We start from the raw sequence: 27,313 nt of genomic DNA on the forward strand, positions 1-27,313 counted from the left end.
TCACCTTCCTCTACCTCAAGATGGAAGGCAAGCTGCCACCTAGATGTCTCATTCATGGCTATCTAAAAAAGCTGCCGAGATCCTTCCATGCCACATACTGTGTTGTGAGGCAAAAGAGCTTAGGAAGGTCCGTCAACTTAAAGAACATCCGTTCGAGAAGCTTCTTTACCAACAGTTTCCCCCAAATTCTCGGGCTAAAGCCCCTGCACTAGTAAGTCGAAAAGTAAGAAAACAATAACTAATAATGCAAAAGGGACCATGAACTCAAGAGGACCCGAGGGGTGTTCTTTAAAAACCCTTCCAGTTTGGGTTTGAAAGGTCCCCCCCTGGCAACTCCCCTGGGGGTGACAGCTGAGCTTTGGACCCACCTCTCTGCTTCCACAGCAGTCAAGATGTAGCACACAACCACCTCACGCCGCTCCCACCACAGGGCCACCTGTCATGCCCTCCGAGCCATGACGCACTGGACTGGGAGCGGAAATAGATCCTGTTCCCTTAGCTCTTGCTTTCTGTCAGGTATTTGGTCACAGTGAAGAAGAAGTTCTATAACCACCCTCCCAACATGTCTCGGCTACAGGGGGAAGCCAAACAACATCCTAGCCACCTGTCACCCCAATACTCCAAAGCCCTCACAAAGGGTCGGGGGCCTGACCCCATCAATTCATCCTCCAAAGCTACAAGCCGAGATTCTCTGCTGTCACTGCCCGCCACCATTCTGATCTGGGTGAGCTTTCACGGGTGCCCGGGGACGCCCGCAATGCATCTTCCCGCTGCCGCCTGCCGGCCCACCCCCACCCCGCTCTGCCTGCAGAGTCCTGCATCCTCTACCATCACTACCATCCATCCGCACGGGTCCCAGATCACCATGAGCCACGCGAGGGCCACCATCTCTCCTGACCTCCACCTCGCCCCCTTCTGTGAGCAGTTCTCTAAGTGAGACAGCTAACTTCCATTTCCTAACTAGACAGGGCAGACAGAACACCTAACACTTCAGGCTTGTGTGGGAATTAGACAGGTCCGCATGTGTAAAGCACTCAGAAAAATGGAGGGACAGTGAAGACTGTGTGTTAACCGTCTAACCGGACGTAAGGCACATTCAACAGGAGGAAAAAAAAAATCACACCTGGTATTGCAAGGCAAGGCAACTACCCAGAGGTAGTAAGGTCATGAACTTTAGAGAGGCATCTACTTTCTTAAATGAGCCTAATTCCTAACTGCATCCCAAATATTTATCTTTGACCTCTCATCAAAGAAACGCATCTTGGCAGCAGACGGAGACCGTTATGGAAAACCACCACTAATCAAATGTAGTCCCAGTTGATATGTCTTCAACACAATTCCTGTACCTAAGAATCAGAGAACATTCGGGAGGAGAGGGAGGAAAGACAGTAAGAGCCACCGGGACCAGGAAAGCTGCCGTGAGATTTTATCTCCTAGAAACAACGGAGGCTTCACCCATGATGCTTCAACAACACAACTGCCTAAATAAGACCTCAGCAAGGGCACACACCGACAGACATGCTAACGTGGAAGGGGAGCATCTCACAGGGCCCACCCCAGATGAAGAACTTCAGTAAGACTGCGGACAGCCAGAGATACAGTCTTCCTTAGGGAAGATGAGACCCCACTGGTTATCCAATACCAGTGGTCAGCCCTGACACCAAGTATGTACAACACTAAATGGACTATTTCTATATTAAGTGTGTGTGTGCGCGTGTATGTGAGTGTGTGTATGTGTGTGTGTGTGTGTGTGAGAGAGAGAGAGAGAGAGTGTGTAAAACAATAACTATTAATGAAAAAGAGACCATGAACTCAAGAGGGAGCGAGGGAAGATACATGGGAGATTTTAGATGGAGAACAGGGAAGGGAGAAAGTGACATAATTATATTTTTGTTTTTAAAATAATAAAAATTAAAAAGGACTGTGTTAACTGCTATCATCACATCATTAGTTACTTTAAAGAGTTTCTATCCACCAACTTAAAAACAAAAACCATGATGAGCGCTAAAGAACACCTCAGTCCTGGCTCAATCCGGCCAAACTAACCAGTTCACCCCAGTTCACCCCAGTTCACCCCTGCATGATCTGTTCTCTACCACTTGATTCCTAAGGGGCCCCAGACATGATATCCAGCTCTTTGGGGGAGCTCACTGAATGTTTCCCATGTGCAGGGGTCTTGGTTTTCTGGGCTTGGGCTGGCCTGCCTCCTATGGGGCATGCGCAGCACCGCCCAGTTCCTCAGTTTGCGCTCCAGGGACTCCTACCTGAGCATCATGAATTCCCCAGACAGCACTTAAGTGAGCCTGGCGGTTTCTGTAATCCTGTCCAAAAGTGTCTTGGGTTAAAAGAAATACCCTTTCCAATGGGGAAAATGAGGCAGTCCCAACACGTGGCCACGTCTTGGGGTTCTGGGCTCCAGTTCTTGGATGCTCTTCTGGGAATGTCAGAAGCTACACCCATCAAAGTCTCACCTAGACACAAAGGGATCAAGGACAGCCAGACATGCTTACATGGATGGAGACAGCCCAGGAGGCCTCAACCCAACACAAAGAACTAACGGCAATGAAGGAATGCTGAGAGAGAGCAGGAGAAACAGTCTTCCCTGGGTAAGAGCACACCAACTGGTTATCCCGTACCAGATGGTCAGCCCCGAAAAGGTAGATATGCAGGGAACAGTATACAGACGGAGCAGGCTGAGTTATATATTTAGGAATAGCTATGTACATACATATACATATGTATATAACAACAATGAGTGGAAAAAGAGGTCATGAATTTAAAAGAAAGCAAGGAAGGGTAATATGGGAGGGTTTGGAGGAGGAAAGGGAAAATGATGTAATTACATTGTAATCTTAAAGAAGAAAGAGCCTGCAGAGGGTAACCCCAAGTTTTCCTTTTTTCAATGAATGCCCCAAATCCTTCTAGGTCTCAAATTACAAGGCTATGACTAGAAGTAGGATTTACATTAGATGATGTCCCAAGTCCCTGTCTCTCTCCATTATATCCCCCCTATGACTTACTATCTTTTCTCCCTAATGGTCTCGCAGATGATTTTCATTTCCTACCCTATCTCCATGAGGCACGTCACTGACCATTCCTACCTTCCATATCTGCATGAGACATGGAAAGTCTAACATGATAAAGAAGAAAATCCAATTACTTTCCTTACCCCACCTGGGCCACTGAGCATCCCGAGATAATTTTTTTCCCCATAAATGTACAGAGCCTCAAATTTCTCGAAGTCACCAGCTTGGAACCTGGCCACAATACATTTTGGAAAGAGGCAGAAAATTTAATAACACCATTACCCTGAAATCCAATAAAGCCCGTTGGAGCTCCACATTTTCAAGAAATCAGACTATTTATGCTATTATCCCAAGTGTAGCTATCGTTTCCGCCACGGCCATAAACACATGCAATGTACTTCCCCAGAAAGTGAGACTGTCATAAAAAAGGCCCTGAGAAGATACCGCCCGTGAGCAGCAGCTTGCCGGGACTTGCTCCGGGGAGTTTATACACATAAGTTCATTTATTCTGAAAGTTACATTTCTAAGTCTGCAACTCATCACTCTCGACTGTTGAACACTTTTCAACCCAAGGCATTACATTCTCCTTTCAGAGGTTGTTTTCAAGCAGGCTAACGGTCATCCTGAAGATCACGGACATTATGAATCCGTCACGGCATATAGGAAAAGGCTCACGATAGCTTTCCATTTACTCCATCTAACATTGTGTTTGGTTTTCGGGATCAGAAAACCTATCTAGGAACAGATTCAACAAATAAGGACTTGGGATGCTCAGGGCTGCTGGCCATGGCTAAATCCAACAATGTCAAGGCAGCCATCTCTCTATGGCTCTTGGTCTTTCCTTTATTCTTGTCCCCCTCATGGTGACAGGGTGGCTGCTCTGATTTGGTCACCTCATCAACTTCCAAGGACAAAGGAAGGGAAAAGTGACATTTATAGACTAATTTGTCACGGCTTATCAGGATGCTAAACACTGTGCCTGAAGCCCTTTGGACTTATTCTAGGGCCTTAATGGTCAGAGTGAAGTCATATAAGCTTTGTTCACTACAGGGAATTCTGAGAAGTTGGGCCTTGGGATTCTTATGTTGGCTTAGATTATCTACTGCCAGGCTCACAACCACACCAGTCCCAATTCAGTCAAGTTTATGTTGGAAAACAGAATGGGTCATGTAATGGGTCTTTCTCTGTCCAGTCAGGTCTCAAATAATGACACAAGATTTCTTACTAATTATGAAAGCTCAGCCTGTAGCTTAGGCTTGTTTCTAACTAGCTCCTATAACTTAAATCAACCCATTAATCTACATTCTATCATGTGGCATTATTGCCCTTCCATCTTGCACCTCCTGTTTCCTCTCTGGGTCTCCTGTGCACCTAGATTCTCCTCCTCTTCCTTCTTCTCCCCAGAAATCCCACCCATACCTCCTGCCCAGCTATTGTCAGAGCTTTCATAATTAATAAGAAGTCTCTGTGTCATTACTTAGGAGTTGATGGGACAGAGAAAAACTTGTTATAGGGTTATGGGCACTGAGTAAGCTCCTTAATATGTTCTTGTTTTGAGGGTCCATTCTGGGAGTAAGAAAAGCTTCCAATGAAGAAGGTAATTATAGTATTTCTAGGTATTGTATCAAAGCATCTGCAACATAGAAAAAAATACTTTATAAGTATCAATGCCAATAATAATAATAACAACAACAACAATAACAGGAAGCGGAAGATGAAGAAGTTAAATCTATGAGCTCACATATTCTGGTTTTCCTCTGCTTACACAAACAGGCATAAACTGGCAGTCAAATGGCCAGCAGGGGCATGAATGAAATCTTGCTGCTGTGAACCCAGACGCAGCCTGAGCACTGAGAAACTCTGCTTAGGGCCAGGCTCCTCAGTCCCCCAGGAAGGGCCTGTGAGCTGCAATGTAGATGCCTAGGATGTAAGGCAAGGAAGACTCCTTCTAAAGGTACTGTCCCCTAAAGGTGATGCTCAGTTCCCATCCCCTCCTGCCCCTGCCCAATCACACAGGCACATGCAGTTAGCATCCTGCATCCCATGAGGTCAAGCCTCACGCCTCCTTAACCTTCAGGGCCTTCTCACTTCTCTTAAGAAACAATTAAGACTCCTCTGTGAGAACCTTGAGTACCATTTGGCTCAGGCACCTTTTCCAACATCACCCGCCACCCACTATGAACACTCTGCTGCCTTGTCCCATCCCAAACCCTGAACACACGACACTCAGCCCCTTCAGCTGAGACAAAGCTTTCCCCAGTTCTTCTCAAGCTGGGCTCTTTCCCCACGCTTCCGATCTCTAGTTAAAAATCCTTCGGTAAGATCGACCGTGGCCGCCCAGCGTTATGTGGCCCAGTCACCTTCTATTTAATTGCCCCACATGGCCATGATCCATAAAGCTTCTCTGCTGGAAGTCTACTTCTTGTCCGTCCTCCATCCCTGGCGGCCTTCTCTGGCCTCCTCTGTTCTCCTGCTCCAGTATCAAGCCCCCTCTCACCATCCAGGATCTGTCTGATGTACCTCACCTCTAATTTCTCCGGTGATACTGTCCACAAGAACGGCCTGTCTTAAGTGTTCTTGTGGCTTTAAAAAAATATCAACAAGGGAGGGAGGGTTTATTTTGGCTCCTAGTTTGAGGAATACAGTCCATCATGGCAGACAGCTCCGCGGCAGTGGGAATTCCTCATCTTCGCGCATCTCAGTGGAACAGGAAGCAGAGATGGGATAACAACATCTCACCAGATCCTGACCCTGGCACATTTGCCCTGCCAACCTCTCACTCTTCTCCATCTACAGGAGGTGGCGCACAGTGGGTCACAACAAAGACTGTAGAACTACATTCAAATTTTATCTCCACGACTTCCTGTAGAGCCTTAAACAACATACTTATTGTCTCTGTACCTCAGTTTCTTCATGTGACACTGAGGGATGATGGTAGTCACTATGACACAAGATGAAAGTAATGTACATGAAGAACTGTGAGCTGTTTCTATGTATTAGACATTAATATTATTATGAACACATGCTCTGTTCTCACCAGGGCATGTGCCCTGCTGGCCCTTTCCCATCTGATCCAGTGTGTCATGTCCCTCCATAACATCCCACTTCCCGTGACTTCCAAAGATCATCCATGGCACCCTGAGTCCCACATCTGACCTGCCAGCTACATGACCTGAACACCATCTACTTCCACAACACTACATTCCAAAAGAGGGAGAGTCTCTAGTCTCCTTATTGGTCCACCTCTCCTCTAGGCTGATATGAGAGGTAATTTGATTGTAAATGACACAATTATGGTGACCACTGGTCACAGGTACAGTAGAAAACTCACGGTGGGGTGAGCCACTCCCAGTGATGTCGGGACAACCCTTGGACTCCGGCAGGTGAAATCTAAGCACCCCGTGATCTAAGCTTCACTTTCCCCTCGAGCAGAAAGCTTCTATCTTCTGATGCCCCCCAAACAATAGGAAATGTTCTTCGCTTCCGCTAAGCTCCTGTGGCAGGACAGGGCGGTAGTAGGGTGCATGGTTTTGGGGTTAGCCAATCTGTCGATTTTAATGGTATCAAGTTCCAGATAGGCAGCATGAAACCAAAGCTCTCTGAGGATTCGCTCTGCACCCCAGGAGCCGGGGACCAAGTTCCCCAGTTTTCAGATGACAGAAAAGAAGGATTCATGGGGAAAACACGTGGAAAAACCTGTGGATTTCACTTTCCATAAGCCTGAGAGAACACTGACTTTAGAAACCAGATATTCTGCGGAATGTTCGGAGGTATGGGCTCATTATTCCTCACTTATAGTCACGAAGAAAGGTCTAGAAGTGTAGAAGCTAGCCATAGGCTCTGAAACACACCAGGTCATCCCTTTCAGAATTTATTTTCAGTTTTATTTTGTAAGGATTTCCACAGCTTTCATTTGACTCATCAGGTTCACTCCCTTCAAAGCAATTCTGGGTTTATATAAAGAGGCCAGGAAACCTGGAGAAATTCTTCTACTGGCTTCAGTAGCCCACCCCCCCACCGGCCCCTGCATGCAGCTGATCACGTCCCTGGGGCTGCACTCGGAAGGGGGATCTCTTTGTTGTTTGATACAGGGTGTCACTGGTAGCCCAGGCTGGACTTGAACTCCAATCAAGGGCTCAACACACAGGTTCCCTCAACTAGCCAGAGAAGGGAAAGGGAAGACACACACAATTCCCTCCATAGACGGCTTTCCAAGCCTTCTGCCCCAGAATAGGGAACAAGCAGGCTCCTTGCTGGAGGGCCAATTCCTGCTACTGAAGTCTTGCATGGGGCTCTTTAGCTTGGCCCTCTGTTGTTGAAGGGGACCATGCTTACCCCAGAGTACCCAGGTGAGAGAGATGCTTGCTTACCATATCAAAGTAATAGTCCAAGCCAGGTATGGTTAACACATGCCCGTGAACCCAGCCACCAGGGTGCTGAGGCAGGACAATCATGAGGTTGATGCTAGCCTGGGCTACATACCAAGGCCTTGCCTGAAAATGCAAACACACACACACACACACACACACACACACATACATACATACATACATATATACATACATACATATGTACATACATACATACATACATATGTACATACATACACATACATATATACATACATACATACATATATACATACATATGTACATTAACCTTTGCTTAGAGGAGAAGATGGGACATTTGAGGAAACAAAAATAAAACAGAAGTAAACATTCACTTACAAGGAAGTCAAAATTCACTTCTCTCTTCAGAGAAAGATAAATATACACAGATAACCTTATGTTAGTATATGTAACTAAGTCACTGAATATATGAAACATGGTCCAGTATGAGTGAGTCCCAAAAATAAAGGTAACAGGCAGGCCTCCAGGGTACAGTCTAGACTGGAATACACAGACCTGGCCAAGAGGTGTGTCCTGAGTGATGAGCTGACATCACGTGCCTGCACTCCACCACACAGGAGAGTGGTGACTTGCATGTATAGCATCTCTATAGATAGCTTTGCAAACACCTAATGACTGAGTTAATATTTATCTGCCACTTACTATGTTGTGTAGAAATCAGACATTGCAATGTGATGCCTCAGAGGTCTTAAATTCTTTCATCAGAGTATAGTGATAAAGTTACCAGTCATTATGGTGAGTGGAGATCATCAGGAAGGACTCTGATGCTTCACGGAAATGGACAAAATGAATTGGACACCATAGAATAGGATACCATTTCTTAAAAAGCAGAGACTTTTACATATGTGTAAAAAGCCTGGCAGCCAAGATTCTCGTGACTCACAGAGAAGAAAGAGTCATACGTCAGCAAGAGGAAATCAAGCTCTCCAAACAGAAGCAACAGGTCTGGAGGTATGGAGTCAGATAACACGAGGTCCCCAGGCCAAAGAGTGGATGCCCTGACACCATGAGACCAGACACGATGAACCAATGGGCACCAAGATGTCATGAAGGCAATGGAGAAACTGCCCCGTTTGCACAGTCCTGCTCATGTGGGACTGACATCAAATAACCCCACAGATACATCCCCTCAGAATCAGGGGGTAACACCAAATCAGAAACCAAGAAGGCACAGCCAATGCACGCAGCACATTAACCTAGAAATAGTACAGCCAGTCTCCAAACAAGTTGGAAATACATTGAAATAATTAGAAAAAAACAAAAATGGACTTACATAAAAGGACTACGGTGAGCCTGCAAATAAACGACATAAACCTACAAAATATCTTGAGAGTGAAGACTGAAGAGAAAATAAATATGTATTTCACTAAAATGAATAATTAAATGGGTCTCAAGACTAACATACAAAAATCAATTGTTTCCAAATACTGTAATAAATAATTTAAAATCCAGTGTGTGTGCACATGTGTGTGTGTGTGTCAGTCAATAAGTACAAGCGTAAGGACTAGAATTTGATCTCAAGCACCCATATAAAAGCTAGGCACTGTGGCGCATGCCTGTGACACCAGTGTTGAGGGGCAGGGAAAATTCCTGAACTTCACTGGCCAGGAAGCCTAGCTGCTGTGGAATAGTCCTTCTGTACACTGTGAAGATGTGTTGCTCTCATTGTTAAAAAGCTGATTGGCCCGATGGCTAGGCAGGATTTGGAGGGCAGAGAGAATGCTGGGATGAAGAGAGGCAGAGTCTCAGGAGTCAGGAGGACACTCCATGAGAGGCAGAGCAGGCAGGATGGGAAGTACACAGATGAGGTAAACGAGTCTCGGGTAGCACATAGATGACTAGAAATGGGTTAATTTAAGTTATAAGAAGTAGCTAAAAACAAGCCTAAGCTATCAGCTGAGCATTTATAATTAATATTAAGTCTCTGTGTGGTTATTTGGGAGCAGCTGGTGGAACAGAACGGATCAGCCTACTCTTCCTACACCTAGCTGAATCAGCAAGCCCCAAGTTCCAAGGAAATAAGGATGACCAATTGCCTCCACGCGTTTATATATGTGTGCATGCACACCATAAACACACACAAACACACATAAATACACACACAAATGCACACCTGCACACCTGCACACCTGCGCACACACACACACACACACACACACACACACTAAATTTTAAAAAGAGAAAAGTATGCCATCAATTACAATAGCATCAAAATATTGGAGTGCAAGCTGTCTACACTGCAAACTCTAAGAGATCAGTGAAAGAAAGAAAACCAAAATAGATAGAAAATGAGTTTCTGTCTGGAAGAAAATATCATTGAAATAGTTCCCAAATGATCCAGAAAGAAAACGCACTCCCCACAAAGTCCATAGACTTCTCTGCAGAAGCTGCCAAATTGGTCCTCAAAGGAGAAGTCTTTCCAACAAATACCAAACAGTAAACTCAGAGGACAACACTGGCTTACACATAGAACTTTAATCAAATGTAAGAGCTAAAAAAGAAATACATGGGTAAATCTCCAACAGTTTGGTAATGATTGGTATATATATATATATATATATATATATATATATATATATATATATATATATATATAACACCAACCATAGGGTAGGCATTAGGGGAGACAAATGAATGGTACATCATCAAAATTCAAAAGTGTTGTGCTTAGAAGGACATCTCACAGGAGCAAAAGCATCTGCAGGAAGCTGGGGACTGAGGAGATCCTGCTATCCAGCAAAAGGAAACCTTACAGTCTAACAACAAAAGACAAGGGACTCGAGTTTGCAAAGACCTAAGGCTTTGAGTATTTCTCTAAAATGAGCCTCAAAAAAAAAATGCTCAACAGCATCTTTATTTATGCAAATAATACCTGCAGTTATTAACACATGAGAATGGTAGGGTGGTTATAACCAAAATATACAGAGAACAAGGTTGGGAGGAGCGGAAGGAAACAGACACCCACAGACCAGAATGATGGCAGAAGTGTCCAGTTGTTCTCGAAAACTCTTGAGCCGCTCCTCAAAACACGAAGCAGAACAAGCTGGCAATTACACTCTCAGATAAAGCCCAAGAGACGTTAAAACACGTGTTACATGGAAACATATATAGAAATTTCACAGTTACAGTATTCATTGTGACAAGAAGCAGAAATCACTTAAATGCCCATGACGAATGAACGGGTAACAAGCGTGGCATGTATATTAACAACAAATGCCGTTTGGCAATAACAAAAGCATGGTGTACAACATGGATGAATGTTGAAAGTACTATGCTACATGACAAAAGTTCATAGACATAATTCCATTTATATAAAATGTTCAGGACAGGCAAATCCATTGAGACAAAACAGATCTGTGGTCACGTAGAAAGAAGGGGAGGAGTGTGAATGATGAGTTAACAGTGGCCCTGTGATTTCTTTTAGAATAAAAATTACCCAAGAATCCCACAGTGGTGTTGGTCACACAACTTTGTAAGTATTTTAAACACCTCTAAACTTTCTACTTAAGAGTCTGTAAATGTAAATGTAATATGTAAATGAATTATATCCTGTGAAGGGTACAATTTCAATAATAAAAGTCAAAGAGAGAATGTATGACCTAAAATAGCTTGGTCAGTGACGATAATCACTCAGCCAGCACAGAGTTGGCTCCAAAAGGGGGTGGAGATGTGTCAGCAATACAATGTTTTAGGGCCTCCTATTTTCTTTACTGTACGCTTGCCTCTTCATCCTATAAAGTAACAAGGAATCTGACCCTTCTGGCTAGTGTAATTGCACCAATTCTGATAGGGCGCATTCGTTTGAGGGCAGGGTTCTGTGCCTTTTCTACGTAGGTGCGTATACAAGCACTCATGTGGGTTTGTGTACATAACTTCCTATAAGTAGTAAAAAGCAAAGGCAAAGGCTGAGGCATGGAAGAAAAAAGGATGGATATGGCCTCTGTCTCTGGATATCCACCATTAACCATGCGACCCGTGGGTGTCGCTTTCCAGGGCCTCGTGGACTCTGTGATAAAGGCTTCAGAAGAGGAGGTACCCTGAATTATCTCAGACCCTGACTTACAGCCACAGTTGTCTTTACAAGTACAAGGCAGGCAGATCTGACTACCAAAGACAAGGGGATGTGAGCTTCGGGAAGACGGCTCTACCCAAGTCAAAGAACACAGGCCGCCATGAGAAGTAGAACAGTCAGAGCCGTGCATTCTCCTCCGGAGTTCCCATGAGGAGTCAGCCTGGCTCACACTATGGCCTGAACCCTGTGTCTCCAGACTGAAAAAACTTCCAGTGTCCCAAAGTGTAAGAGAATAATTCGTGTTGTTTTTTTTTTTTTTTTTTTTTGGTTTTTTCCGAGACAGGGTTTCTCTGTGTAGCTTTGCGCCTTTCCTGGGACTCACTTGGTAGCCCAGGCTGGCCTCGAACTCACAGAGATCCACCTGCCTCTGCCTCCCGAGTGCTGGGATTAAAGGCGTGCGCCACCACCGCCCGGCTCGTGTTGTTTTAATTATTAAATGTGCAGCGAGTTAGAAGAGCAGCCATAGGAAACGAAAGAACAGAAAAGAGGGATTTTGTGACTTAGCCTTGAGGGCCACAAAGAAACCCAACAACAAAACACACCGGGACATACAAATGACCTTCTGGGGTGCAGAGGAGGATATTAGAGATGGTGAACCCAGGTGGGTGGGAATCACAGGACTGTTACCAGAACCAAGAAAGAGTCCTGAACACAGTGCAGCAGCAGAACCAATGTGGGGAAAGCTGGAGCGTGAAGAAATCGCCCTTCTTGTTGCTGTGAGAATTCAGAAAGCCCTCCTTCCATCACTCAGGATTTTTCTACTGAGCTCTAACTATGGGTCAGGTCCTGTTCTCTAATCACATTCAGAATGGTTCCTCGGAATTCTGCTACCAGAAGCATTTGCGCAATTACGCCAGGAAATGGATGTAAATCCACCTGTTTAGCAAACCAGATCACCATTACAGTGTAAGAGCATTTTCTATTTCTGTTAACTGCGATTATGCATTCAAATTACTTCATGTACTTGACTGTGATGGCTCTCATTTAAATGGTCTTTGACTCGGCCTATTTGCAGCTATTTTAAACAGTTAAAAAAAAAAACAAGTTAAACACTACTTACTAGGTGTGCTGGCTAGTTTTAGTTCAACTTGACAAAAGCTAAAGTCATTGGAAAGAAGGAAGCCTCAGTTGAGAAAATGACTCCATGAGGTTGGGCTGTAGAGTGTTTTCTTAATGACTGATGTGGGACGGTCTAGCTCATTTGCCATCCCTGGGCTTGTGGTCCTGGGTTCTACAAGAAAGCAGGCTGAACAAGCCAGAGGTAGCAAGTCAGTAAGCAGCATCCCACAACGGCCTCTGCATCAGCTCCTGCCTCCAGGGTCCTGTTTTTGAGCTCCTGCCCTGACTTCCTTCAAGGATGGACTATGATGTGGAAGTGTGAGCCAAACAAACCCTTTCCTCCCCAACTTGTTTTTGGTCCTGGTGTTTCATCACAGCCATAGCAACCCTGACACTAGCCGACAGTATCCCGAGTTCTACGTCTTGAGTACATTTGCTGCTTCTCCCTTGGTCCTCCCACCAGCAACACTTCATCTGCATGCCTCTCTCTGGAAAGCAAAAGCAGCGGAGTTTTTGAGCCAATGCTTTCCCATCAGCCAGTCCAGCTCCTTGGCTTACAGATGTCAAAAGTGATACTCAAGTTGGGTTAGATGACGTGGCCACAGCCCTGAGCCTAAGCATAGTGGTGCAGGGTTGGGCCTAAGGCCCCGCCTCCCAGCGAGGGCCTCTCCCACCATCACAGACTGCCGCTCTTGAACATCAGCCCAAGGAATCTGTCTTATATTTCACCTCCCTACACTACTGCCACATGGAAAGTTGGGCCAGTCGTCTCTTCAAAGATCGACTTGAACCTTAAAACTAAGATACACCAGAAATAATGAAAACCGGTCACACTTTGAATACATATCCAACATTGACATTTGTCACTTGGGCTGCTGGACAGGGGGTTAAATGTGAAGCCTTGGTGAGGCAGTTTGGATAGAAATGGCCCCTACACACTCTTAGGGAGTGGCCTTATTTGAAAGGACTGGGACTGTGGCCTTGCTGGAGTAGGGGTAGGCTTATTGGAGGAAGTGCGTCACTGGGGTTGAGCTTTGGGGTTTCAGAGCCCCAGCCAGGCCCAGGGTTACTCTCTCTTCCTGCTGCTGATCCAGGTGTAGAACTCTTGGTTCTTCTCCAGCACCGTGTCTGCCTGCACGACACTGTGCTTCTCACCATGACGATAATGGACTAAACCTCTGAAACTGTGAGTCAGCCCCAATTAAATGCATTCCCTTATAAGAGTTGCCATGGTCCTGGTGTCTCTTCACAGCCACAGTACATTAACTAAAACACTCAGTTTTAGGAAAATATGAGGAGATGCAAACAGTTGAGAGATTCCCATTGCTGGGGATGGCCCTGTCTTTCCTTTCTCCAGTGAGATGGGCCCACAGGAGGATGCTGGAGCTGGGAGGGACAGGCATCTCCAAGAACACCTGCACAGATCCAGCAACTTCTTGAGCATACATAAGTAAATCTTTTAGCTGAACAATTTCATACATTGACTATTTTTACTGGAAATATGTTTTTCCATACAATATATTCTGATCTCGGTTTCCCCTCCCTCTTCTTCCAGATCCTCCTTACCTCCCTCTCTATCCAACTTCACACCTTCTTTCTTTCTTTCTTTAGAAAACAAACTGGCAAAAAATAAGTAAATAAATAAAACAAAGAAAAACATATACACATGCATGTGAGCACATACACACACAATAAAAAACAATCACACACAAGCAAAAGACAAACAAGTTTTTTTTTTAAATGTCCAAATAAAGTATTATGAGACAAAAAAAAAAATCTCCAAAAATGCCATTGAGCTCATTTTGTGCTGGTCATCTACTGCTGGGCATGGGACCTGCCACTAAGTGTGGTTTGTAAGCACAGTGAGACTCCATTGGATAAAACTACTTTTTCCTGTGGCAGCTGTGAGGTGGGGATAACTTCCGGGTAAGGGATGCAGGCTCGTGTCCACTTCCCGGCTCAGTGCTGGAGTCCATTTGGCTAGCACCGATGCACACCGCCACGGGCTTGTGAGTTCACATGTGTGCCAGTCCTGCTGTGTCTGGAAGACACGGTTTCCTCAGTGGCATCCATCACTCCGGCTCTTACACTCTGATTGTCTCCTCTTCGGCACAGTTCCCTAAGCCCTAAGGGGAGGCATTGGATGGAGACATCCCATTTAGGTCTGAGTGTCCACGGTCTCCCACGCTCTGCACACCATGCAGATTTGGGTCTCTGTGTTAGTTTCCATCTCCTGCAGGAGGAAGCTTCTCCGATGACACTTATCTGAGTCCCAACCCAGTGTGGCCCCTAAGGCATTTTTTTTTTTTTAAAGAAAATATTGTAAGAATTCTGGGCAGTGATGAATCTCAAAGGACCACAAAAGAAAAACTCCCTTGATGTTAAGCTATGGGTTGCTGTGAATGATGGGTTCATTCATAAAAGGTCATGAAGTCTATGGTCACACACGAGTATCATCAGAAGGGTCCACATGAAGTGCCTTAGAGATCAAGTCCATCCGCGCAGAATGGGAAGGTGCATACAAGACGTCATCATGGTTTCTCCCCGTGCGGTCCTGCTACATCCACACACGATTTTAAAAAACAGGGATGGTAGGTGCTGCTGTCATTTTAAGATCTGTTGTCTCTAACCTCTCCCAACTCCCACACACACTCATTTAAAACCTTGACTTCCCCTGGGACCCCAGCTTCTCTGACCTTCATAATCCTGCCTCACGCACAGGGCAAACTGCCTTAGCAAGTCCTTCTTGGGGACCGCATCCTGTCTTGGCTCTTCTGGGCACTGAGACTCACTTGGCTGTTAGCAACCTTGGATTAACTTGTCTACTACGTATGATCATATTTGAAGGCGGAGGGACTGTAGAGCTTGGGGTTGGGTAACTACCCAAGAGTTCAGGGCCTGATGTCCATGGCTCCAGTGGTGGCTTCAGACATGCAAAGAGACGGACAGCTGGACACAAACAACAACAAGCTATGACGCAACTATATTAGCAAGTCTTGGAATACTTTCCAACTTGGGTCTCAACAAAAAGCACAAGGAACTGTTTTAAAAGATCAGGAAACGTCAGCTGCGGCTCCTTCATTTCCTATTCTGGGGTTCAGTGGATGCCAGTCCACATTCCATTACAGGGGAACATCCTCCCGCGTAAAAGGATACTTACTGCTGCAAGGCAGATCCCCAAACAGAACGAAAATCAAAACTCCAATTTGACACAAGAGCCTCAAAACCAACCCAAAGTATAGCAGTGTGTACTGCCAACCCTTGACTGCTATTCTGATCACACTTGATGATAAAATTATAAACACAAGAGATATTTTTGTTGTTGTTTTCTGTAAAATAATACCCAGGGAACAGTATGACCTTACTAAGACACAGGCCTGGCACTGGGGCCTGAATAATCTTAGTTTCCTCGCCTTCTATGAGAGCAGAAAGGGGCCACTGAGTCCAAGGTTGCCTAGAAGCCAGGGTGCAGATCTCCACAAGCAAACCCCATGGAGTCATCAGGATAAGCGAGAAACAAAGGAGAGAGGAAGAGAATGGAAAAGAGAATGGGCCACACGGATAATGGAGGCTGCCGAGGCAGGGACTGAGGAGTAATGCCAGAAACAACAAACAAACAAACAATACAGAGATGGAAATAAGAGGGGGGAGCTCCTGGGTTGGGCAATGCCAGGTGACATACAACCTTTGGAAAAGGGGGTCATTCTCCTTCCATCCCAAAAAAGACACAAGTGACCTTCTTAGCGGGAGCCTTGGAGTAGCAATTAAAAGCCTCCTCCACTGGGAGGCCAGCTAGATATGTGTGGCCCAGTGGAAGTGGGGTAGGGATCGTTTTCTCCTAGAGAGCTCTAGGTAGGAGACACCTCTGGAGGGAAAGGAGTGATTCCTTGAAAGTTACAGGCAGCACAGGCCTGTGCAACTCAGAACGCTACAGAACATTCTAGAAAACCACATGGCCGGCAGGTGGTGTGTCTGTTCCCAGACAGTGGGGGGAAAGCATTTCCACAAACATGAGTCTTCTGCATAGATTTATTTCCTCCTCTCCTCTCAGAGCCCAAGCAATGGAGCCGTAATCATTTTGAAGGAAGAATCTCCCTCACAACATGGGGTCTGAGCGGACCCTGTGAAATCAGCATTTTTGTAGGCCAAGAAGGAAATGTCAGCTCCTACCAAGACACGTGGATCAATGGTGGTACATGCCTTTCAGCTTCCCCTTACGGAAGGGGTAGGGAATCCCCACCCCCCACTAAGATCACAGTTTATTTCAGCTTTGAGGGTAAGGGACAAAATAGAGATTACATGGGAACTTACATAACCACTTAAAATGTTAAAGTTTAAAAATATAGAAATCCACCCTCAGCTCCCACAGGCATTGGCCACAGTGTGTCCGTCTCCCTTCACAGCACCCAGGTACACGTGTTACCCTGGTGACGCTCTTTCCAAAAGCAGCTCATTTTACTTTTTGTTTGAATTATGTGTCTAAAGATTTCTTTCCTTTTATTGCATGTGTATGGGTACTTTGCCGGCGTGTATGTATGTGCGCCTGGTATCACCAGAGGCCAGAAGAGGACAAGGACCCCCGGGAACTGGAGTTACAGATGGTTTTGAGTCACCCTGGGGCTGCTGGTAAGCAAACCCGGGTCAGTCCTCAAGAAGAACAGCTGTTTGATCACTGAGCCATCTCTCCAGCAACAGCCGAGCTCTTAGAGAGAGAGAGAGAGAGAGAGAGAGAGAGAGAGAGAGAGAGAGAGAGAGAGATCGAGATCCCTGTTTGCCCCAAGGCCGCCGGCTTGCTGCTAGTGGTTGATGGAACCTCTGCTATTGTGATGAGCAATCCATCCCCATGGCTGCTGAAACGCCACTGCTTCCAATGACCAGGCTTACTACGCAAGCATTCCAAGAGGTTTCCAACTTTTCTAGGAAGCAAACAAAACCTGATCTGCGTGAGGAAACAAGGTTACAGGTGAAGATAAATAAATATCACTCTAGGAGGAAAACAAGTGTGGAGGAGACATCCCAACGCACCCCTGACCTGAGGCCAGAATTCTAGAGAGTCCAAAGGGAAGTCATGAAAATAAATGAATTATCTATACAGCTAGAAGACCAAAGTAAGTCAAAAGTAAGGCGCTCAAGGACATCAACAGAGGCAGAGACCGTGCGATGGGAGGTAGTCAGTTCTCTGCCTGCAGTGTTCCGTTAATCAGGGGGTCAGGACCATCAGAAGAGCAACCACAGCACTTCCCGAAGCCTGCTGGAGGAGCTCCAGTGTAGAAAGGCAGAGAGCCATCCAGGGCCGTGTGTCTCTCCACCAAGAGCACTGAGACACACAACAAAAGCACACTAGCCGGTGCCTCTCTAGGACCAGAGTAGGGTTTTTTTGTTTTTGTTTTTGTTTTTTAATGGAATTAAAACAGTCACTGGGAAATGCTTATTAATTTGTGGTATTCCTATTGTTTTAAATGTTTTACACATTGCGCTGAAAAAAAGAAAAAGCATTTTAAAGGCTATGTATGGATGAATACATTGAAACACAAAAGACTCATCTGATCTTATAGAAGTACTCGATTATAAGAATACTGATTTAGGTGACATTTTCCACCATCTGATATGAAAAACTTAGAACAAAATATTCTTCTCCATTTCTAAATATGCTCACATACATCTTACAAGCACTCACAGGTTAGTGTCCTGTGATATTCCCCAAGAGAAGAGAAAGGGGAGGAAGGAAAGGCAGAAGGAGAGAAGGGGGAAGAGAGACACACGTGCATGGTGGCATACGTACATGAGCTGCTTGGACACCCTCGAACCTGGGGGCACCTTCTGCCCATAGCGACAGTCAGCGTGTTAGCAGGGGACTCCGGAACTCCCAAGGACGCTGGGAACAGTGAGATGGCTAGCTGTTGGGGAGAGGACACAAAAAAGGTAGAAATAAAACAGTCTTAGGATAATGATCACATTTTTTTTTCATTAAAATGCTAATGATAACCACCTCCTTCCAGATAACCATGTTTATGAATTATTCATTGTCACATTCGGGAAGAAATCGCTCTGTCCCTGCAGGCAGGCGTGGAGCCTGCAGAGGGTTAGCATGTGGCCCCTGCAGTGAGTGTGACAAAAGGGTAGGTCCCTAAGAATCCATTGTCAGGATTGTGAAGGCCAGCAATCCCACAGCATTGAGATGATTCTGCATCTCCTTAGTCAGTGTCAAGGATGGTACCAGCCTGGCTCATCATGACACCTGAACTCATGAACTAACATCCCACTAATAATATTTTAAAAACTCAAAAGGAAAAAAGAAAATGTATTGAATTGGAGAGGCTACATGTCAAAATGATAAATAAAGGGGAGAGGGAAGGGGAGGGGGGAAGGAAGGAAAGAAGGAAGGAAAGAAGGAAGGAAGGAAGGAAGGAAGGAAGGAAGGAAGGAAGGAAGGAAGGAAGGAAGGAAGGAAAAAAGTAAGAGAAAGAAAAGAGAGAAAGAAAGAGAGAGAGAAAGAAAGAAAGAAAGAAAGAAAGGAAGGAAGGAAGGAAGGAAGGAAGGAAGGAAGGAAGGAAGGAAGGAAGAAAGAAAGAAAGAAAGAAAGAAAGAAAGAAAGAAAGAAAGAAAGAAAGAAAGAAAGAAAGAAAGAAAGAAAGAAAGAAAGAAAGAAAACACTCTGGACACATCAATTACACTCTGTGTATAGAAGGCCCTCTGTGTTCCCTTCTAAAGGTAACAAATATGCACATTTTTACACATTTCTGTGGACATTAATTAACTTACTATCATTAACGTTTCCTTTAAAAAGCACAGGTTACATCCTTACTCGAAGTCAAGCATTCAACAACAAGAAGAATAAAACAGTGACTCCATTTCAGAACGGGCCCTGTAGGGCAGTGGGTAATGCAATGATTTGATAGTCATCCAGCAGAGGCCTCCAGGCCAGACAAGAAGAGATCAGGGAATGCATCCAGGAACAAAGGGTGCCTGATGTGTCTAAGGCTGGGCTGGAGTTAGCCAAGCTTGCGCACGCCAAGACAATGGTCAAGGCAGTGGAGAGAAACTGCGTGGGGTAGCGTTCAGTTGTTGGTCGCACTCTAGAATGACACCCATTTTATCATCCAGGGTGGAAGACCGGAGCCAGCTGGCAACTCTGTGCCTCTTTCAGAGACCTCTGAGCAGACCTGGTTGTAGACAGCTAAGCCTGGGTCAGATGTGGGTTTCAGATGGATTACTCTCTCTGGATGGACCCAAAGGGGCGGGGTGGAAGCAGAATGAGTAGAGAGGCCAGCCTGCTTGTTATAACCATGAAGACAGGAGAGGCGGCCGGAAGACCGGGATAGCGGAAGTGAGCAGGGCCAGGATGAGACAAAGTAGCATTTGGAAGCATCTAAACGCTAAAGGGAGAACAAGTTGATCAACTATATGCAGACCAATGGTAGCAGATGTGAAGTGTAAACCACCAGGGAAGGAACAGCAAGACCCAAAGGTCAGTCTGCAGCATTAAAAACTGAGGCGTGGAAGATTCGAGGCCTGGGGAAGAAGACAACAAAATATAAAGCAATAAGGAACTCAGAGAGAAAGGCAGAGACAGAGGCAATGTCATAGAATCACGGAAGGGTTACGGGCAGAGAGAAGCCTGTCTCATTAGCGCCAAGAGACAGGTGCTAGTCACGACAGACCAGGAAGCCAGCCACGATCTTGTAGCGAAAAGTAGGGTACAGAGGTCTCCGGAGAAGTGCCATGGGAGATGGAGGCAAATGAAAACAAAAACAAAAAACTACTTTTGATTTTGACACTGAAAAGTCGCTGGCCACCTTGACTGAGGGCTGAGTTAGCGGCATGGAGGAGACAGGGAACGGCATCAACTGAGTAAGCGGAAGAGCGCGTAAAGGGGACGAGTCACTTTGTGAGACCTGAAAGTGCCGGCAGATGCACAGAGCCTTGCACTGAAGGAATCAGGAGAGTGCGGAGGGAGGGGCAGAGAGCCGGAGGGAAGGGTGAAGAGATCGCCAGAGGCAGGAGAGTGGACAGGAGTTCAGATGAAGGGACTGGCCTTGAAAAGGCAACCCACACCCCCTGGTATCGGAAGGAGCATAAAGGCTCATCTGGTCATACTCCATTCGCAACGGAACTGGGGAATTACGGAAGGCAGATCAAACGACACGTCCATTCGTGAGCATACACGGCAATGCACTGGGGAGATGATAGGTCATTTGTAAAAAACACTTGGGGTGAAAGCAAGAGGACCTGAGTTCAAGTCCCCAGAGCGCACATAAAAGTTAGGTAAGGCCTCATGTGCTAGTCAACGGTGGAGGGGTGCGGTGAGGGGGGCAGAGACGGGCAGATCCCAGGAGCTCACTGGTCAACCAGCACAGCCTAGTCAAAACAGGAAGCTCAGGTCTGTCTAGAACCCCTGTGGCAGAGAGAGACAGACAGACAGACACAGAGAGGCCGAGAATATCCTAGAGGAGGGTTTTCAATGTCCTCCTCCGTCCCCTGCATTTGTACACACTGACATCTGCACTTGAGCACACATGAGCGCGCACACACGCACACGCACACACACACCATACACAGAAGGAAAGGAAGTGGGAAGAGAGAGAGCAAAAGCTTGGGACAGCTCTATGGGGAATGAGTGACAACTAGTTGAGGAGACAGATCTCATCATTATTCGTCTCTGGTATGCGACCCCTGCCCCCTCCCATGAAAACCATTTAACCCTGTTTGAAGGTAAACAAATGTGCATGCCGGTAGCTATCAAAGCAAGGAAGCCCATTTCCTGCGAGAATTAAGGCAGTGCACAGGCGAATGGTGTGGAAGAAAGCCCTTCCTGAAACCACCTTAGGCTTTGGGTGTCACGTTCCCAAGGTTTGCTTAGAGTTTCAGTAACTAAAGTCATGGCTACGACTCACCGTCTGCCAGTCTTTGTGAGCCATAGTCCAACATCTAAAAGCAGCGTAACCCACCTAAGCAGCAACAGGCAGACACTGGCGAATAAAAGCGGGAATGAGCGGGGGAGTTGAGTGGAGGAGTGGACAGCGGCACCCGCCAGAGACATCCTAGCCCAATGCCTCTGAAACTGCCCACACACATCCCACCTCAGGCTTTCCCCGACAGGGTTAGGGATGCATGGAGCAACTCAGCTACCAGAGTAAGTCCCGGTAACGGCAAAAGCAGGAACGTTCACTAGAAACCTAACACAATGGAAAACACCTCGAGGAGCAGATGTGTCGTCTCCCAGTGGTCTCTGTGATCTCAGAAGTCCCGAGGCTGTTCTAAAGGTTTGCCTATTCTATACGGCAATGTGATCCAGGCTGCCACTGGGGTGATAGTCTCGAAGAACCATGTGGTCTTCACTGGGGTTAGCCACCATGGATCTGGTACTAAAGCCAGCAGAAGCCACTAACTGGGTCACTCATTTTTGTACCCCTGGAGCATGGAAGACAGTCAGCATGCAATAAATGTGGAATGATTCAATAAACCAGTATATGACTGAGTAATTTTCCCAGCTAAGGGGTAAGGAGGCCAATTAAATGGTGAGAACAGAAACAGCCCGGCTGTCCTACCCTGACAGACTCAAAGGAAAACTGTAAATTGCATCCAACTACATTCATTTTACACAAAAGAGAGTCTTTATGGATTCATAAATGAATAGCACAAGGTTGGGCCCTGAAATTATGGGACGATGCTCATTAAGTGGGAAACAAGCAGGCTCAAAGATTCTGAGCAAACAAAGGAACAGGAGTTGAAGACAACATCTGTTTACCTGCTTTGTTGTCCTTCTGGAGGGCAGGACCATCATTCTAACAGTATGGTGCCTCTCCTCCCAGATGCTCAGCCTTACAGCAACCTGCCTGGCTTCAACCCATGGGGACCACAAGATAAACAGTGAGGAGAGCATCAAGCCTCACGACCCCGAAAATTCATCCCAGGGGCAGTCTGTGCTGCCCTGATACGTCTGCAATTCCCTTTCAACACATAAGCGCCGAGGCCTCACAGATCCTACTAAACACGTCTCACGTAGTACACGGAAGAAGAACACTGTGATTGATATCTGTCTGGAAATCATCTCAATAATAGAGCTTCCAAAAGTGGGGGGGGGGGTTACTAGTATGTGACAGATTTGCTGTTTTTTGTTTTGTTTTGTTTCCCTAACTTGATCTTTCCAGTCTGATTCTGTCCATGGTCAGTAAGTAATATGCTGAGAACAATACATCTCCAACACACTTTTTTCCAGGCTTGCACTTGACCATGGAGCGAGCAGAAACAACCCTCTGACACAACCATTCCCCTTTCCACTCTCAAGAAGGCAAGAGAGCAAGATAAACAACACACACTTGAATGCAAGCCAGGGCATGGAAGGAATCTATCTGCCAGTCCAAAGTGTTTAGTGTGCAGCTTTTTAATTACTGTATTTATGATACTATCCATAACATATTCCCCACCACAAGTGCTCCAGCAGGTCATTAATCCTTGACAAGTACATTAATGTGCCCCCCTCTCCTGCAAATTCTTGTTGTGCTGACGTGGGGCAAAAATGCTAAGAATTCTCTTCAAAGTAAATACTTTATGTCAACAGCCCCAGCTACCACTGGTCCTCGTTTAACTACTTCAGGATAGCATTCCTGTGCAAGTATTTGGTGATACTGACCTTAAAGATGAATTTGCAAACAAAATTTGAATACTGGCTTTGCCCAATGAACATTGCTTTTTTTTTTTTTTTTGGTCAGAGGAATAATGGCATGAACTACCAAGAAGGCAGCTTGTGTTCTACATAAATAACAAAGCCTGTGACTCATTAAATCACGATACACCATCATCCTGCTGTTACAACATGGTGAAATTTCTGCTTTAAAAAAAAAAATCCCAAGGAGCAAGTCATTGAGAACGGTCAAGATTTTCACAATAATTGACAGGACTACCTGTCTTAGCACTAGATGGGTTTAATTTCAACCACAGAGGATTAATGTTTTTCTCTGAGAATTCGAAGTATGATTAATCATTGTTTGGTAGCAGACGGTCACCAATGACACCACTAATTATTTTGCTGTGTTGGAACATGAGCACAGGCGCTCCAAGGAGAAGGAACATGTCTGCTGTGATCCACAGGAGCTGGCTTTCTTCCACCCAGAGAAACACAGGACACACTGACAATCAGAAAGACCGAATAGCTCCATCACCAGCCACAAACTATACTACAAAGAAGCAGTTACATGCAAGTTCTTAACGCAGGCTTGGAGCCAAGATCACATTGAGACGGAGTGAAGACTGACTTTGCGTGTGTGTGTGTGTGTGTGTGTGTGTGTGTGTGTGTGTGTGTGCGCGCGCGCGCGCGCGCCAGCCACAGGGACCTGGATGTGGGCAACCTGGTAAAGGCCAGTGGCAAGGTTTTCAGAATCTTCAGGGTGCACAGGGCTTTTGTCCTCTGGCCCAAGGCCTGTCTGTGGTCACTAGGTTTGGAAGGATGTTCCACTGCCTTCCTCTTCAGGCCGCTTCCCCTCTCACCCTGAAGAGCTACCTCAAGTCTCAAGCGTCCCTTTTCTCCAACTCAGCAATGGTTTTTAAAACCAAAGTACTGAAGTATGAGAGAACGAAGCTTAACATGCCAAGCTACAGACAAGGTCTGAAGTATGCAAGGTGACTGAACACACAAGACTGTTGAGATGCCTTCTTTGTTTATTTCTTAGCTCTTAGAAAATTCCAGTATTAGTCCTTAAGCGTTTGAAGTCACGAAGTGCAAACATAGTCCAGTCTAACCCAGGCCCTTTGATGTTCCTTGTTGAGTGACCCCTATTCTTCCACGAGACCCCTATTCTTCTTTTAAGAGAAATTTAACAAGCGAAATCTCCAGAAATGATAGCAACAGTGATTCTCCTGCAAGCTATCTCTGGAAACGTGAGAACATACTTGAAACCTGGAGAACTGAGAGCTTTCTCACTGTACTTGTAAAAGGTTGTGAGGGCAATGAGCCTTTGCATCTGTAAAATGGGCTCATGATGCCTCCTCTACACAGCTCTCAGTGAGAAGAGAAGGCTCTAGAGAGAGAGAGAGAAACATGAACAAAACTTTTAAGTAGAAACAGAGTACATAACCCACTGTGACACAGCCCTATGTGATTTACATTACCCTGCCAAGGCTCTTCTCCAAACAGTAACAATAGTGATTATAATTCTTAGTACTTGAGACAGAGTCTCATGTAGCCTAGGCTGGCCTGAGCCAATTATTTTTGATAAACACTGCTTTTTGGCTAATAAAATGTCCTTAACTACTCAAAAAGAAATATAAATATTATATGACTTCCAGATTTGAGTTTTTATTCTCTATTCTGTTTTTCTGCTTGTGTTTCTTCTTTAGCATCTAGCTGAAGTTCTTTCTTTCTTTATAGAATCTTCCTGGGCTTTTTCTCTTTTTTTAAAGAATAATCTTTGCAGTAACTGTTATAGAACAAATCTGCTATCTAGTAATATGTGAAACATCTTCCTGTACCTAATTGTAGAGGGTCAAAGGTTCTCATGCTCACAGGTAGCACTAGAGAAACCAGGAACATTAAACCTGCAGGCTTTTCTCTTCAATGGAAGGGATTTACGTCTGTTTCCGCCAAGAAGACTGGAAGTAGATGCAGTTAATAATCTGGTGATCTTTTGCTATCTGGAGAGCCGGGCTTTACCCGAATCCCCCAAGACTCCTGAGCATTGCTTCTCAGTCAACAGTACCCACTTTTATCAAAGAGGTCTCATGTACTTTGCGAAAGAGTCTGCTATGATGCTCACCCCAGACCCTCCCTCCCTAGACCCTTATCCTGAGCATCATTTCTGGGTTAAGAGAACCCATTCTTATAGAAGAGGTGCTTTACCAAAAAGGTATGTGCTTTGCAAATAAGTTTCCATGCAATCATGCCTTAAGCTCTGTTGTGCTAACTGTCACAGGACACTTTTCTCCAAAGGTGTACCGTGCTCACATATGTCAAAAATAAACAGCTTGGGGTCAGACTCTACAAGTGTGACCTGGCACTGGCTGACAAAGTTGTGATGAACTGGATGTCAATCTTGCCTCTCATGGGTCCTTCCTCTGCCAGCCAGCATCTGTGGGGACCCACCCTTTACTTCCCTCCAATGATTTGGTTTTCTCTTTATATGCTTTTACTTCACTTTCAACAACAGAGGCAGAACATTCTGCAAAGCAGTCAGCACTCAGGAGACAGGCAGGCAGATTTCTATGAGTTCGAGGACAGCCTGGTCTACAGAGTGAGTTCCAGGACAGCAGGGACTACACAGAATCCTACCACACCCAATTCTTCTTGAAAAGAATTACTGTGTCCCCAGGTCTTTTGATGTTAAAACAGTGAGGAAAAGGGGCTGGAGAGATGACTCAGTGGTTAAGAACCCTGGCTACTCTTCCAGAGGTCTTGAGTTCAATTCCCAGCACCCACATGGTAGCTCACAACCACCTATAATGAGCTCTGGTGCCCTCTTCTGGCTTGCAGATACAGTACTCATATACATAAAATGTAAATAAATCTAAAAAACAAAACAAACAAACACTATATCCCCAGCCCCAAGATAATATTCAAAAAAAAAAGAAAGAAACAGTGAGAAAAATATACATCTACCAAAACATACTAAAGACAAGCAAATCTCTTTAAGAATTGTCAAAAATAATAAATGAAAAAACACACTAAAAAAAAAAAACCCAGAAAGAGAATAAAGTTGTTATTTTAACTTCCAGCAACATCTCCATCATCTGTTTTACCAAGGCCACTTCCCCCTAAGCTCTACATTAAATAATCTGATCATTAAATCTGTGAAAACCACAAGGGATGTGCCCATCTCATTAAAACTGCACGCGTCTGAGCCACGATAATGAGGGAGAGCATCTATTTTGGTTTTAAGGACAGAAGTACTTCCTGCCCGTTGCTTAGTACAGAGACACTTCTAGGAAGTTTTACCACAAAACAGATGCCCCTGGAGTGCGTCTGTCACGATGGCAACAGGAGTCCTCAGGCGGGAACGCTTCTGCAGACTCTCAACCTTGATTTACCAACAGGGATCACAAGGTGTCCAAAGCAGAAACCACTAACTCCACCGTATGGAGCTGCATACTCCTTTAAGGTGTTATCGACTCTCTACCAGAAGCCAGATCATGTTGCTTTATTCACTCAACCCTGGCAGGATTCAAAAACCCTTAAAATTGGAACTGGCTACCATTTTGTTTTACAACAGGCAAGTAAAGCCAAATAATTCTTGATGTATCTTAATTACAACATTAAACACTGCACGGAATTCCTCATTCTTCTCCTTGTATTTTAGAACAGTATATTGATAACTAGGCTAGCATTTGCTAGGGTCTTTTTTAATTTAAATTTTGATTTTTATAATTTTGTGAGTATTGAATGTACATCATTTCCACTTCTTCCTCTATCCACTCCAACTCTTTCCATGTCTCCCCATTTCCTCTTGAATACATAACCTCTTTTTAAACTATTATTGTTACAGAGAGACAGACAGTCAGACAGACAGAAACAGAGAGTGCAAGCCCCTGACGACCCCATTTAGTGTCGCTCATATGTGTACATTTAAGGATGACAAGGAAAGTTGGATGAGAGGTGATGTCTGGTCCTGATTCTGGAGTTGTGTTTATACAGTCAGTGACAGAAGCCGTTGGCACTACTGTCTTCTGAATGAATTTTACCGTGGTCATGGAGGATGGCCCACCATTCTTCCCTTGAATCTATAGAGGTGTTCTTCATGGGAGCTCAGTCCTTGCAG

General features: G+C 45.2%; 1 protein-coding gene across 9 annotated transcripts in view; it reads right to left on the reverse strand.

Annotated features, from left to right (window-relative positions):
* Apbb2 (amyloid beta precursor protein binding family B member 2) overlaps positions 1 to 27,313 on the reverse strand; it is a 359,655-nt gene that overhangs the window by 188,605 nt on the left and 143,737 nt on the right. For all 9 annotated transcript variants that reach the window (XM_015993473.3, XM_015993472.3, XM_015993469.3 and 6 more), the window contains one exon: positions 18,349 to 18,463. The gene's annotated coding sequence lies outside the window, so the exon portion shown is untranslated. The remainder of the gene's footprint in view (positions 1 to 18,348; positions 18,464 to 27,313) is intronic.

This window comes from Peromyscus maniculatus, chromosome 10, assembly GCF_049852395.1.
Source record: "Peromyscus maniculatus bairdii isolate BWxNUB_F1_BW_parent chromosome 10, HU_Pman_BW_mat_3.1, whole genome shotgun sequence".
Classification (NCBI taxonomy): Eukaryota; Metazoa; Chordata; class Mammalia; order Rodentia; family Cricetidae; genus Peromyscus; species Peromyscus maniculatus.